The sequence below is a fragment of the Castanea sativa genome, chromosome 9 (genome assembly GCF_040712315.1).
Source record: "Castanea sativa cultivar Marrone di Chiusa Pesio chromosome 9, ASM4071231v1".
In the NCBI taxonomy this organism is placed as follows: domain Eukaryota; kingdom Viridiplantae; phylum Streptophyta; class Magnoliopsida; order Fagales; family Fagaceae; genus Castanea; species Castanea sativa.
Window position 1 is genome coordinate 21,683,544 of NC_134021.1, and position 14,298 is coordinate 21,697,841.

The 14,298-nt window shown below is 30.0% G+C and overlaps 1 long non-coding RNA gene across 1 annotated transcript; it reads left to right on the forward strand.

Annotated features, from left to right (window-relative positions):
• The first annotated feature begins 434 nt into the window (after positions 1 to 434).
• On the forward strand, positions 435 to 1,352 carry LOC142609347 (uncharacterized). The gene is made up of 3 exons (XR_012839581.1): positions 435 to 544; positions 657 to 1,030; positions 1,169 to 1,352. It is a non-coding gene; the product is annotated as an uncharacterized LOC142609347 (long non-coding RNA).
• Positions 1,353 to 14,298: the final 12,946 nt, after the last annotated feature.

Consider the following 14,298-nt stretch of genomic DNA (forward strand, 5'->3'; position numbering starts at 1 on the left):
AGCAAAGTAAGTAAATTTTAGTAGAAAACCTTATAAAACTCATTATTATTATCCAAACTTGAGTTGTGGACTGAACTAATTGATAAGAGATGGACCAATAAGGATTGGCTGGTAAATTATTTATGCATATATTATTATTATCCAATGTTTACTATATTATGTTGTAAACTAATTAGATTAATACTTAGATAAAGTAAATATATACTGTTTTATTCATGATCTAATAGATATCTTGAATGTTGTTTATTAGGAAAAATCAATAAAGAACTCTGAAAATAGGAAGAAAACATCAGGCAAACATAGATGCAGGACAAAGGCACTTGTTGTTAGGGTTGATGAGGAGGTGCGTATTTTTTCATTTTTCTTAAACTTTAGTATATTACATGTTGTGATTAATTAAGTATAACTATCTAACACTTGAATGTTAATTAATCAGACAAATAGTAATGATGGTCAAGTTCCTGAATTGGCAAAAATCTTCAAAGATGTTCATTTCAATCCAAATACTAATATGTGGATACACCATGAGGATGAAGCGACATATGTATGTATATCATTCCATCCTTATCATTCCATCTCTATCATGATTGTAAAACTATAACATATGTATTATTAATGTTGTGATTGTTTGTTTGTTTCTCTTTTTCAAATGATAGGAAAATATTCTCAAAGTGCAAGAGGATCATTGTCAAGATCCTAATGCAATTCCCCTTACACAAGAGGAGATCTCAAACTTGGTTTTTAAGAAGAAGTCCGGTATTGTAAAAGGACTTGGCATGAGACCTTCCTCTTCTCTAGTAACCACCGCCTCATCTAATTCCTCGGTGGAGTATATTCAACGGTTAGAAAATGAGATCATTGAGCTCAAAGAGGCAAGAGCTAGGGACCAAGAGGAGCGAGCTAGGGACCAAGAGGCACGAGCTAAGCAAGAAGAGGTCCAAAAGAATATTCTTAACTTTTTAAGGAGAAATGGTTATGATGACGCTCTTACCTATGGGGGTGATTCAACTTCAAGTTAAAACATGTTTTGGTTAGTACTTTCTTCTAGCAATTGACCCACATTACATGGTGTGACTACTCTTAATGTATTATTAGAAATGTTTCTCCTAACATAATTAATGTTTTCACTTTATGATTTTAATGTAGTATTGATTTTATATTTGTGCAGATTTCTTATTGGTGGTTTTAAGGAGATTTACTTTTGGCATTACTTGAAGACATATGAGGACATCTTCCGTTTGTTCTAATTATATTATGCTACACTTTTTATATTGTTATAAAACATCTTGAGTTATTTTATATGTTGAAAACAATTATTGTATGGAAGGAGTTTGAATTAGATATTTGTTTTATTTTTTACTTGTGGAATGTATGGATCTTTTTTTATAAATGTGTTGTTGAAATAAATGTATTATTCAAATGTGAGGTTTTAGTAATGTAATGACAGGTTACAGGTTAATATCAAAACCATGAAAAAAATAAAAACAGAAAATAAGTTTTAGTGACGAAATATTTCGTCACTAAATGTAACAAAATTTTGTAAGAAATAGTTTTAGTGACGAAAATTTTCATCACTATATGTGCATGGATTTTCTTAAAAATAATTTTAGTGACGAACTTTTTCGTCACTATATGTACCCAATAAATAGTTTTAGTGACGAAATTATTCGTCACTAAATATGATTTAATAAACTAAAGTGTTTTTAGTGACGAAATATTTTCGTCACTGAATGGTGTTTTTAGTGAGGAAAACATTTAGTGACGAAATATTTTCGTCTCTAAAAGTTATAAAAAAAAAAAAAAATCAAATCGGACTTTTAGTGACGGGGTTTCAGCGACGAAATGAATTTCGTCACTAAAAGTCCAATTTCGTCACTAAAGGTTCTTAGTGACGAAATACTGGAATTTTAGTGACGAATTTTTTCGTCACTGAAAATACATTTTGTTGTAGTGGTTTGCCAAGTTTGAATTTTGTAAGTGCTCTCATTTGAGTCCCTTCGTATATTACCATTTGAAAATTGACGTTAATTCTCTTAAAGCAACTTCATTTTAACATTTACAGAATTAAAAATGAATTGAATTGAATTTTTTAAGTTAATAGTGTTTTTCAAATTGCAATAGAATTATAAATGAATTGAATTGAATTGTCATTTTAGTTTGCCAAGTTTTTGAATTTTTTAAGTGCTTTCATTTGAGTCCTTCCATATATTACAATTTGAAAATTGACATTAATTCTCTTAAAGCAACTTCATTTTAACATTTATAGAATTAAAAATGAATTGAATTTTTTAACGTTAACAGTGTTTTTCAAATTGCAATAGAATTAAAAATGAAATGAATTGAATTGTCATTTTAGTTTGCCTAGTTTGAATTTTGTAAGTGCTTTCATTTGAGTCCTTTCGTATATTAGCATTTGAAAATTGAAGTTAATTCTCTTAAAGCAACTTCATTATAACATTTATAGAATTAAAAATGAATTGAATTGAATTTTTTAAGTTAATAGTGTTTTTCAAATTGCAATAGAATTAAAAATGAATTGAATTGAATTGTCATTTTAGTTTGCCAAGTTTGAATTTTATAAGTGCTTTCATTTGAGTCCTTCCGTATATTACCATTTGAAAATTGACGTTAATTCTCTTAAAGCAACTTCATTTTAACATTTATAGGATTAAAAATGAATTGAATTGAATTGTCATTTTAATTTGCCAAGTTTGAATTTTGTAAGTGCTTTCATTTGAGTCCTTTCGTATATTACCATTTGAAAATTTATGTTAATTCTCTTAAAGCAACTTCATTTCAAAATTTATAGAATTAGAAATGAATTGAATTGAATTTTTTAAGTTAATAGTGTTTTTCAAATTGCAATAGAATTAAAAATGAATTGAATTGAATTGTTATTTTAGTTTGCCAAGTTTGAATTTTGTTAGTGCTTTCATTTGAATCCTTTCTTATATTACCATTTGAAAATTGAAGTTAATTCTCTTAATGCAACTTCATTTTAACATTTTAGGATTTTCCAATGTGCTACAACAATCCCTAATTACACTATGGGCATATTTAAGATTCCTAATTCCTTGTGCAATGACATCAATGCCTCTCTAGCAAAATATTGGTGGGGGCAAATAAAAGATGAGAAAAAATCCATTGGATTAATTGGAAGAAACTATGTAGTCCAAAAACCAAAGGAGGGATGGGTTTTCGTGACTTCTATGCGTTGAATTTAGCCATGCTAGCTAAACAAGCGTGGAGATTGGTACACCACACTCAATCGCTCTTTTACAAAGTCTACAAAGCAAGATACTTCCCCAATTTTTCTTTCCTAAAAGCTGATTTTGGAAGTAATCCCTCATATGTGTGGCGAAGTTTACTCATGGCTAGAGAAATCCTAGTGAAGGGGATGAAGTGGCGTGTTGGTGATGGGAGACAAATTGAGGTGGCTTCTCACAAATGGCTACCCCATGCACCTGTTTTCATAAGCCCTTTACCATCTCCTCTATATGTGAGGGACCTAATTGATGAAGATAGAAGACAATGGGATCGTGGGAAATTATAGAAACGGTTTGCTCCATCAACCCAGCAAGAAATCCTAGCTGTACCATTGGACAATTTGACCACCAAGAACGAGCTGATATGGAAGGGAAATGCCTCTTAGAAGTTTACTGTCAAGTCAACCTACGGGATAGCACTTGGGCTTCTAAACAAATCTCCAGTTGAGCACTCACAGGCCTAAAGAGATGGGAGTTTGTGGAAGAAGATATGGAAATTAAACGTTCCTCCAAAAGTACAAACTCTAATGTGGAGGGCCTGTTCAAACAAACTGCCCACAAGAGATAATCTGCAGCGACGCAAAGTGAAAATTGTCCCAAGGTGTGAAATATTCCTCCAACAACTCGAGACTACATGCCATGTATGGGAATGCCCCTTTGCAAGAGATGTCTGGTCAAGGGTGGGTAGGAGTGTAGGGAATTTCCACGAATTCCTAAACCTATGAGAAACAAAAATAGAGAAAACACACGCTAAAGAAAAATAATCACACGCACAAGACAGTATTTACGTGGTTCGGCAATTTGCCTACGTCCACGGAGTTGCAGGGATTTCATTATTATCAGGAAAAAATACAAAGGTGCGGCTACAGTCTTTTTTCTCTCTCAAAACCAACTACACCAAACCCTAATCACAAAAACCCTCCGCTCCATGGACTAAGCCTCAGAAAATCTCCCATTAAAAATCACACAACATTATTCGGGTTGGGTCGGGTCATCAACCGGATCAAACATAAACTAGGCTTCACAAAGCCCAACAAGGAGGACTCAGAAAAGCCCAACTGATGCATTTGACTTCTTCAGCTTGTTTCGGAGTATGGTACACAGGTTGAACAAGCATGAACTAGAAAGATGGGCTGTGGTGGTGTGGGCAATATGGGGAGCACGAAATAAGTTTTATTTCGAAAAAGGTCAGCTACAACCTGAGGGCATCGTTGAGGGAGCTACCGACATGTTGACAAAGTTTCAACGCCATATATAGCTACACAGACAACCCCCTAAAGGAGGTCCAACGTTTGTAGTTTTTGGCTTATACGAGTCTGCATAATTAGAGAGCTGCACTAGGCCTACAATGTAACTCAGTCAGGTGTAATCTTTATGTGTTACTTGTTTGTACTCTTCATGTAACACTTTTTCAATCAATAATATATATTCTATCTTTGGTCTCAAAAACTTCATTTTAACATTCATAAAATTAAAGATGAATTGAATTTAATTTGAATTTTTTAAGTTAATAGTGTTTTTCAAATTGCAATGAGTGGAATAATTAAAATGACTATATTTTCAAAGCTAACAATATTTCTATAAAAAAAATGCCAGTTTGAATTTAGGGGATTAAATCATGGGCGGTGCCTATTCTTATCATGTCTTAATTACTTGTTATTGTAAAGTTAATGATTCAAGAAAAAAAATGAAGTAAAGTTAGTAATCATTCAAGCATTTGATTGGTTTTTTTTTTTTTTTATAGGAGCATTTGATTAGTTAAGTAGACACTTTGTATATTATTTATGTATAATGAATATGGTTAGGTAGGTTAATAATAAATACAGTACTAGTGAGTTGAGTTCTCATTTAGTTTAAAATCTATATATATCTAAAAGTTGAAGCATAGCATTTATTATTACTACGCTCCTGTTAAGCCACCTCATCATCCACATCATTGCCACATCATTATTTTTTTCATATTTATTTTTTACCTTTAATTTTTTTAACAATAATAAATATATAAATACATTGACTTTATAAATTCATCATAGGAGGTTTTAACTTTGCATATTCATTTACTTCAATTTTAATGTTATAACTAAGTATTGTCTATACATATTCCTCTTAGACAGTTTTAATTTTGCATATAATTTTGCCCATTTATCTTCCTTTATTTAGGCTGTTCTTATTCTCATTCTCTTATTATAAATTTGTCACTCTCTCCCATTTTATGCATATTTTTTCCCCACACAAAAATGTTATTTCTCTCTCTCTCTCTCTCTCTCTCTCTCTCAAATTTTTTTTTTCATTTTGTTTGATTTTTTTTATGAGGTTTGTACTCCCATTGTCTTATTATTGACTAATTCAAATGTTTTCCTTGATGCAAGTATTTTTTATCATTTTATTTAGAACACTAAATACTTTTAATGTTGTTGTCCATATTTGGGGAAAAATCATATTATAATATGTTCATAATTTGTGTCGTAGTCAAGTTTTAGCTTATTTGGAAAACAGCAGTATAGTTTAAATAATATGATGAAGAACAATAGGTGCAATTGAAGAAAATGGTCATTGTGCAATTTCATTTCATTCTTTGTAAATATTTTGTTTAACAAATTAGCACCAAATTGTTATGTCTTTATTAGATGATGTTTTTAGATGTCTGAGTAATTTTTTTACGCATTTATGAATATTTTGTATTGCTCATCTTTCTTATCTCATTAGTGTATTCTTTGAGATTTTTAAGTTATTTATTTATCTATTTAATTTTCACATGTTGGATTAGATGTTAGATTAGATTATGACAGTATTAACACAATACTTCTTCTTTTTTCAAAAAAATTTCTCTACTTTTTTCCCCTTTGTACTCTTAGTTTATTTTTTTTTTTTATTAAGAAAAAAAGAGTTACAATCATTATGTATAAAGCTATAACCAACACTTTTGCTTGGGAATAGTGACATATTTATATTGCCTTACTTCAAAACCTTATTAAAAATTTTGAGTTTGATTATAAATTGGATATTTGGCTTGATCACATCACGTTTAAAATGTTTTGGAGAATATTTCGAGCAATGTTGTATGCTCATTTTGTGATTGTGTAGAAAGTAGTTGTATGATGTTTTTGGTTTGTAATTTTGAAGTTAGTTAGGATTGTAATTTATAGTGTTTTTTTTGTTTATGGATTAGTGATTGTTTAAGTTATTAGCAATTATTTTGCATTGTTTATTTACTAAATAGAAGCCTTTCATATACCCTCTACTATAAAACCGAAATCTTATAGTATTGAATATATATATTTCAATTGTAACTAATGTTTAATAAGATGCCCAAAGCCCCACATTGTTACAAATAAGACAAATATATAAGTACAGAAATATATCTTCATGTTTGTGAGTTTGAATGGATGTTTTTATCCTTTTGTCTATTTTATTTTTGTTGTTTTTTTAGTGAATAAAAGCCTATCATATACCCTTCACTATAAAGGCCAAATTTTATAGTATTGAATATATATTATCATTGTAACTTATGTTTAATATTCTACCCCATAAAGTGTATTATTATTGAAATGTCTTGATTTGAATTGATTTGTGCTGCATAATTCTTATTTACCAAGCTAGCCATGCCTTAATCAATATTATAGTGTTTTCATTAGCCACCACGCATTCCATGTATCTAAATGGTCAACCAACGACACCAAATAAATTAATATGGACATTTGAAAAAGTTTGTTTCAAACAATAATAATAATAATAATAATAATTTTCAACTTTTATACACTTTTTAATGATACACAAAATTTTATAATTAATTTTTATTAAAAATTAGTATTTTTTTTTACTTTTTAAATTCTAGAGAAAAATTGTATTGTTTTCATTTTGGTATGACAAAAATTATATATATTACATTTGTGCTTGTCTCTATAATAACTGAAAATATGATTATGAAATACATTACTGTTTATTAAATTAGTCCAAACTACAAAAAATAAATTTAATGAAATCACCTAAAAATATTATCATGCGCAACGCACGGGGTCTACGACTAGCATTTTTATAAAAACAATAATGACATATATTTTATATATATATGTGTGTGTGTGTGTGTGTGTGTGTGTGTGTGTGTGTGTGTGTGTGTGTGTGTGTGTATTATTTCTTCTTTTGAGAAGAAGCTATAATCTTTTTTAACCAACAGCAGCCAAATAGGCATGGATTACACCAAAAAAGTGTGATAGGACATCTTCCATCCACAATAGAGAACTTGGGACATGAATAGAATGTTTAGTAAGGTCATGAGCTACAGAGTTTCTCTCATGACAAACATGAGAAAATCTAATACAGTGGAAAGACTCTGTAAAAATTTTAGCATCCTATATCAAGATACCAAAAGAGGCAAAAGAGGGAGAATCCTCTACTATAAAACCAAAATCTTATAGTATTGAATATATATATTTCAATTGTAACTGATGTTTAATAAGATGCCCAAATCCCCAAATTGTTATAGATAAGACAAATATATAAGTACAAAAATATATCTTCATGTTTGTGAGTTTGAATGGATGCTTTTATCCTTTAGTCTTAAGTGATTAGCAATTTTATTTTTGTTGTTTTTTTAACCCTTCACTCTAAAGGCCAAATTTTATAGTATCGAATATATATTATCATTGTAACTTACGTTTAATGTTCTACCCCATAAAGTGTATTATTATTGAGATGTCTTGATTTGTGCAGCATAATTCTTATTTACCAAGCTAGCCATGCCTTAATCAATATTATAGTGTTTTCATTAGCCACCACGCATTTCATGTATCTAAATGGTCAACCAATGATGAGGGCACCAAATAAATTAATATGGACATTTGAAAAAGTTTGTTTCAAACAAAAATAATAATAATAATAATAATTTCCAACTTTTATACACTTTTTAATGATACACAAAATTTTATAATTAATTTTTATTAAAAATTAGTATTTTTTTTTCTACTTTTTAAATTCTAGAGAAAAATTGTATTGTTTTCATTTTGATATGACAAAAATTATATATATTACATTTGTGCTTGTCTCTATAATAACTGAAAATATGATTATGAAATACATTATTATTTATTAAATTAGTCCAAACTACAAAAAATAAATTTAATGAAATCACCTAAAAATACTATCATGTGCAATGCATGGGGTCCGCGACTAGCAATTTTATAAAAACAATGACACACACATATATATTATTTCTTTTTTGGAGAAGAAGCTATAATCTTTATTAACCAACAGTAGCTAAATAGGCATGGATTACACCAAAAAGGTGTGGTGGGACATCTTTCATCCACAATAGAGAACTTGGGACATGAATAGAATGTCTAGTAAGGTCATGAGCTATAGAGTTTCTCTCACGACAAATATGAGAAAATCTAATACAGTGGAAAGACTTTGTAAAATTTTTAGCATCCTGCATCAAGAGACCAAAAGAGGCAAAAGAGGGAGAATCCTCTTTCAAAGAGTTAATGACCAACTTGGAATCCCCTTCAAGAACAGCTGAATCTATGCCCGGTTCACGAGCAAAATCCAAAGCTCTCACAACTGCCATGACTTCGACTTCAGCAACAGAGTGAGGATGAGCTGTATTTTGAGAGAGCAAAGCAATAACCATACCCCGATGGTCTCTAAATCCAAACCCCACAACAATGAGTGTGTTTGGTTCAGTGTTGGGCTGTCTAATACTCATCTAAGGAGCAATGACAAATAGATAATGGCAATGGCATAAAAATAAAAATGCTATACAAATTTTTTTTTTAAATTGGTCACATCTACTCACATTGGCAATAAATAATCATAACTAAACTATCATGTAACAATTTCAAATTTTAAAAAATTGTAAAAAAAATATGTAAAATTTCATGTATTTGAGAGGTTTTTATTTTGTCAATAACTTGATATATTCAATTTCTCATTTGATTAAATTTTGTTAAATTTAAGTTTCTTAATAACCCTTAAAAAGAAATTCCTAAAGCCGCCACTGGATTAAATTGACAATTTACTAAATTTTGAGGATGTAAAATGTATTTCTAGCAAAAAAGATTTTGGAATCTTCCAACCCTCTATGACAACAACTCTTTTATTAATTAACATATAATAACTTTTTTATATTTTTAATTTGTACCAGAGAGCAAGGTTGTCCAAATTAGGACCCTATATAGGATCGTGGGGGAAGGGGTAAGTGGAATTATGGATCATAAGATCCTACATTATTTGAGGGGAAAAAAAAAAAACACATCGGATGTTAAATAATCACATAAATTATACATTCATTCATAAATTTGGATCCATTTGATATAATTACTATGCATCACTACATCCATTTGTAAGCATAATTTAACGAGGTCAAAAACCTAAAAACATGACACTCTATTGGGATGTTATTTTTCATTTAGGTTCAATTGACACTCTATTTCTCTACATTAGAATAGCAAAACTTGGTCTATTGGGATTTTTTTTTTTTTTTTTCAATTTGGTCCAACTAAGCCTTCTGTCAAGTTAAAGAAGATTACAAGAAGTTAGGATCATTTGGGATCATCAGAATTGTACGATCTTAAATGATCGCAAAGATCCTTGAAAGATTCAGATCGTTTTGGGCAGGCGAGATCGTAAAATTATCGAATTGTAGGATTCAGATCGAGATTTTGACAACCCTACCAAGGAGTAAACAAATGATCATAAATATATTTTAGGGCAACCTTGGCAATCATCAAAAGATTGAGATTGATTCTAAAATAAATCTCCAATGACTTCCAATTTTCTTGCTTCCAATTGGCAACAACTTTGACAATTGATAAAGAAAGAAATTTATGTCTCCATATCTTGTAAATTACAGGTTCACAACTTTTAATATTTTCTCAAAGGGTAAAACTTAGGTACAATACTTAATAATTATTCCTTAGGTTCTCTTCTTAAAATTCGGTCATGTAGTTTTGCTCTCATAGGATGAAAGTATATTTTTAGTTAAATATAACTATATGGTTGAATTTTAAGAGGAAAACCTAAAAAACGGAACCTAAGAATTGTACTTAAGTTTTGTCATTTTTCGAAAATGCATGTTTAGAAGTATATATGATGACTTGCATAACGCTATTAGCTATCCAATGATCTATTATTTCTTTACTAGTGTATAACTCATGTATATGCATGGAATAATTAAAAATAATCACAATTACACATATATATGAATTCAAATTATACCTGGTGTAAGCAATGGCGGCTGCAGGATTTTTTTTTAGGGGTCAACAAAAAGATACACCTTGGGTAAGAAATGAATCTTACAATCTATATGGTTTCATGGTTTCCTTCGTACAATGTAAACTATGAATTTTTAATTAGTCTATTTCAAATTTGTTAAGATCTGAATGGCCTTTTTTTTAGATTTAAGATGAAAATATTTTACTTTTGTTGTTGAACTTACAATTTCCCTAGATTGTTCTATAAAATTGGCTTGTTGTTGGGTTTTTTTTTTTTTTTTTGTGTGCGCTTAAAAAGACCAAAATATTATTAAGAAAATCATATTTAAAATTATTTTAAGTGGGTTAAAAAAAAATTTAGGGTCAAGGTGTTCAAAATTTTATTTTAGGAAAGTCAAATAATATATATATATATATATATATATATATATATATATATATAAACAAAATTGCCAGCTCAGGGGGTTGAGTTTTACTCTCTCTCTCTCTCTCTCTTTTTATTTTATTTTATTTTTGGATATACACATGAGTTTACTCTTCTTCTTCTTTTGTTTATTGGGTTTTTTTTTTTAGTTTATTTATATTAAACTTCTCGTCTTTTACACAGTATTAACTTACCTACATCAAAAATTAAAAAAACTTAAATAGGACATGTGGCTCAAAATAAGATAACAATTGGAATCCAATTTAGAATTTAATTGGATTTTTTTCTCAGTTTTGACTTTAATTATATATATATAAATTTTAATTTTTTAAAAGGGTGGTGTTTTCCAGACCTAATGGATAAAATAATTCGTCAATCTCTATTTGTGAAAAAGTCAAATTTAAAAAGCCAAATGCATATCATGGCTCGAAACTAATTTTTATTCTATAAACACTAAAATCAACCATAAGTTATTCAATTACAGGAATCTTTTACTCGCTGGGAGAGGGGGGAAAGCTTATTAAAAATATGTAATGCATTTATATAGTTTAACAAACAAACATACACAGAGGGAAGAAAATAACTTTTAATGGATGATGAAACAAGTTACACACCGTCACTACAAGAATTTTGGTCTTTTGCGACCAATGTTTTAGCGACGACCAAAAAGTCGTCCCTATTAGGCACACATTAGCGACAATAATATATGGTCATCACTAATAAGTGCATAGTAGCGACTACACTAAGATCGTTACTAATAATTCGTCGCTAACGCCATGGAGGGAATTTTATTTACTTTTGGAAAATAGAGGGAAACTTTTAGCAACGATAATAAATTTTGTAGCGACGACATTTATGTCGCTAAAATAAGGTTTATTTTAATAACGACATCTATCGTTGCTAATAATCATCTTTAGTGACGACCTTGTGTTTTGTTGCAAATATATGGCCAAAAATATATAATAAATATATTATATATACGCTTTATTTATCAGCGACAACACATTGGTCGTCGCTATTAGAAGGCTATTAGCGACGATATAATTTGTCGTCTCTAATAGTCACCTTTTAGCAACGACACAACATGTCGATGCAAATATATCTACCAAAATATAATGGAGGGAAAAAATTTCACTCTCAAAAAGTGGTGGGATTTATTGGAGGGAAGCAGATTATATATTAGTAACGAATTAGGTAGTCGCTATAAGGGAGTTTTTAATGAAGACAAAGATTGTCGTCACTAATACGTGGCCAAAATAATTTTGATATAATGTGAATTTTTTTTATCAAATCCTCCAAATGCCTCTTAAAATATTTAAAATGACATAAATTCCTTTAAAATGTATGAAATGATTAAAATTCCATTAACCACATCAAAATGACCAAAATACCCCCAAACTTATATAATGACCAAAATAACCTTGAAACTTCTAAAGTAATTTAAAACTCTCAAATGCGTTAAAAAGAAAAAAGAAAAAAGTGAGACAAGGGAGGGCTTGTTGCTTCGAAATACTCCTAAATCATAATGCTACCCATTTGAAACTCGAAATTGATAAAATAACAAAAATTGAGAAAGTTCTGATTCTACACAAAATGCTAACTTAATACCGATAGTTATCAAAATGCGAATCGTAACGTGAATCAATTTTGGATTTTTCTGTATCATGTGTCATAAGAAAGGTATTAATCAATATTTACCAAACTAATAAATTCATTATAAATATATGAAAGGTATATTCATTATAAATTCATAATAGATTCAACTAATAACTAATTCAATCGTGAATTTAAAATTTACCAAAAGTAACTAAAAAAATCAAATGAAAATATATTTACAACATACATATTCAAATTGATTAAAATAAAAAATGATAATTCATGATATATGAGACAAAATAATAAATTTGACCGCGCCTTTTTCTAAATCCAACCGTCTTATTATGACCATAATTTACTACAATTAACCTTTCATTACACTCTTCAAATACAACAGTTAGATTTCAAATCTAAGTATGGCGCATGATGGACATGCATTATGTACCTGTATGGTTATGTTATCTCAATCTGACCATCCAATTGGTCTCAAATTTCAATGTTCTCTTAATTTGACAATCCAATTGGCCTCAAATTTTTCCAATACCAATACATCACCTTACACTTCAATACCAATGATCAAGGTTTAAATATGAATCTCACTAAGTCCAGTGGTCTCGGACCATCTATTAAGTTTGACCAGGTTTGACCAACTTTAAGTAAACTATGACCACGTCTTTCTATAAATCCAACCGTCTGATTGTGACCATAATTTACCACAATTAACCTTTCATTACACTCTTCAAATCCAACGGTTAGATCTCAAATCTAAGAATGGTGCATGATGGACATGTGTTACGTACCTGTATGGCTATGTCTTCTCAATTTGACCATCCAATTGGTTTCAAATTTCACCAACACCAATACGTCACCATACTCTTCAATACCAATTATCAAGGTTTGAATATGAATTTCACAAAGTCCATGCTCTTTAGACTATCTATTAAGTTTGACTAGATTTGACCAACTTTAAGTAAACTTTGACCGCGCTTTTCTCTAAATCCAACAGTTTTATTGTAACCAAAATTTACCAAAATTAATATTTCATTACACTCTTCAGAATCTAACGGTTAGATTTCAAATCTAAGTATGGCGCGTGATGGACATGTATTGTGTACTTGTATGGCTATTTTCTCTCAATTTGACAATCCAATTGGTCTCAAATTTCACCAATACTAATACATCATCGTACTCTTCAATATCAATGATCAATGTTTGAATATAAATTTCACTAAGTCGAGTGGTCTCGGAACTATCTATTAAGTTTGACTAGATTTGACCAACTTTAAGTAAACTTTGACCGCGCCTTTCTCTAAATCCAACCGTTGATTGTGACCATAATTTACCACAATTAACTTTTCATTACACTCTTCAAATTCAACGGTTAGATTTCAAATCTAAGTGTGGCGCGTGATGGAAATGGGTTGTGTACCTATGACTATGTTTTCTCAATCTTACCATTCAATTGGTCTCAAATGTCACAAACACCAATACGTCACCATACTCTTCAATACCAATTACCAAGGTTTGAATATGAATTTCACTAAGTCCAATGGTCTCCGACTATCTATTAAGTTTGATCTGGTTAGACCAACTTTAAGTAAACTTTGACCGCGCCTTTCTCTAAATCCAACAATCTGATTGTGACCATAATTTACCACAATTAACCTTTCATTACACTCTTCAAATCAAACGGATAGATATCAAAAATAAGAAAGGTGAGTGATGGACATGTGTTACGTACTGGTATGGCTATGTCTTCTCAATTTGACCATTCAATTGGTTTCAAATTTCACCAACACCAATA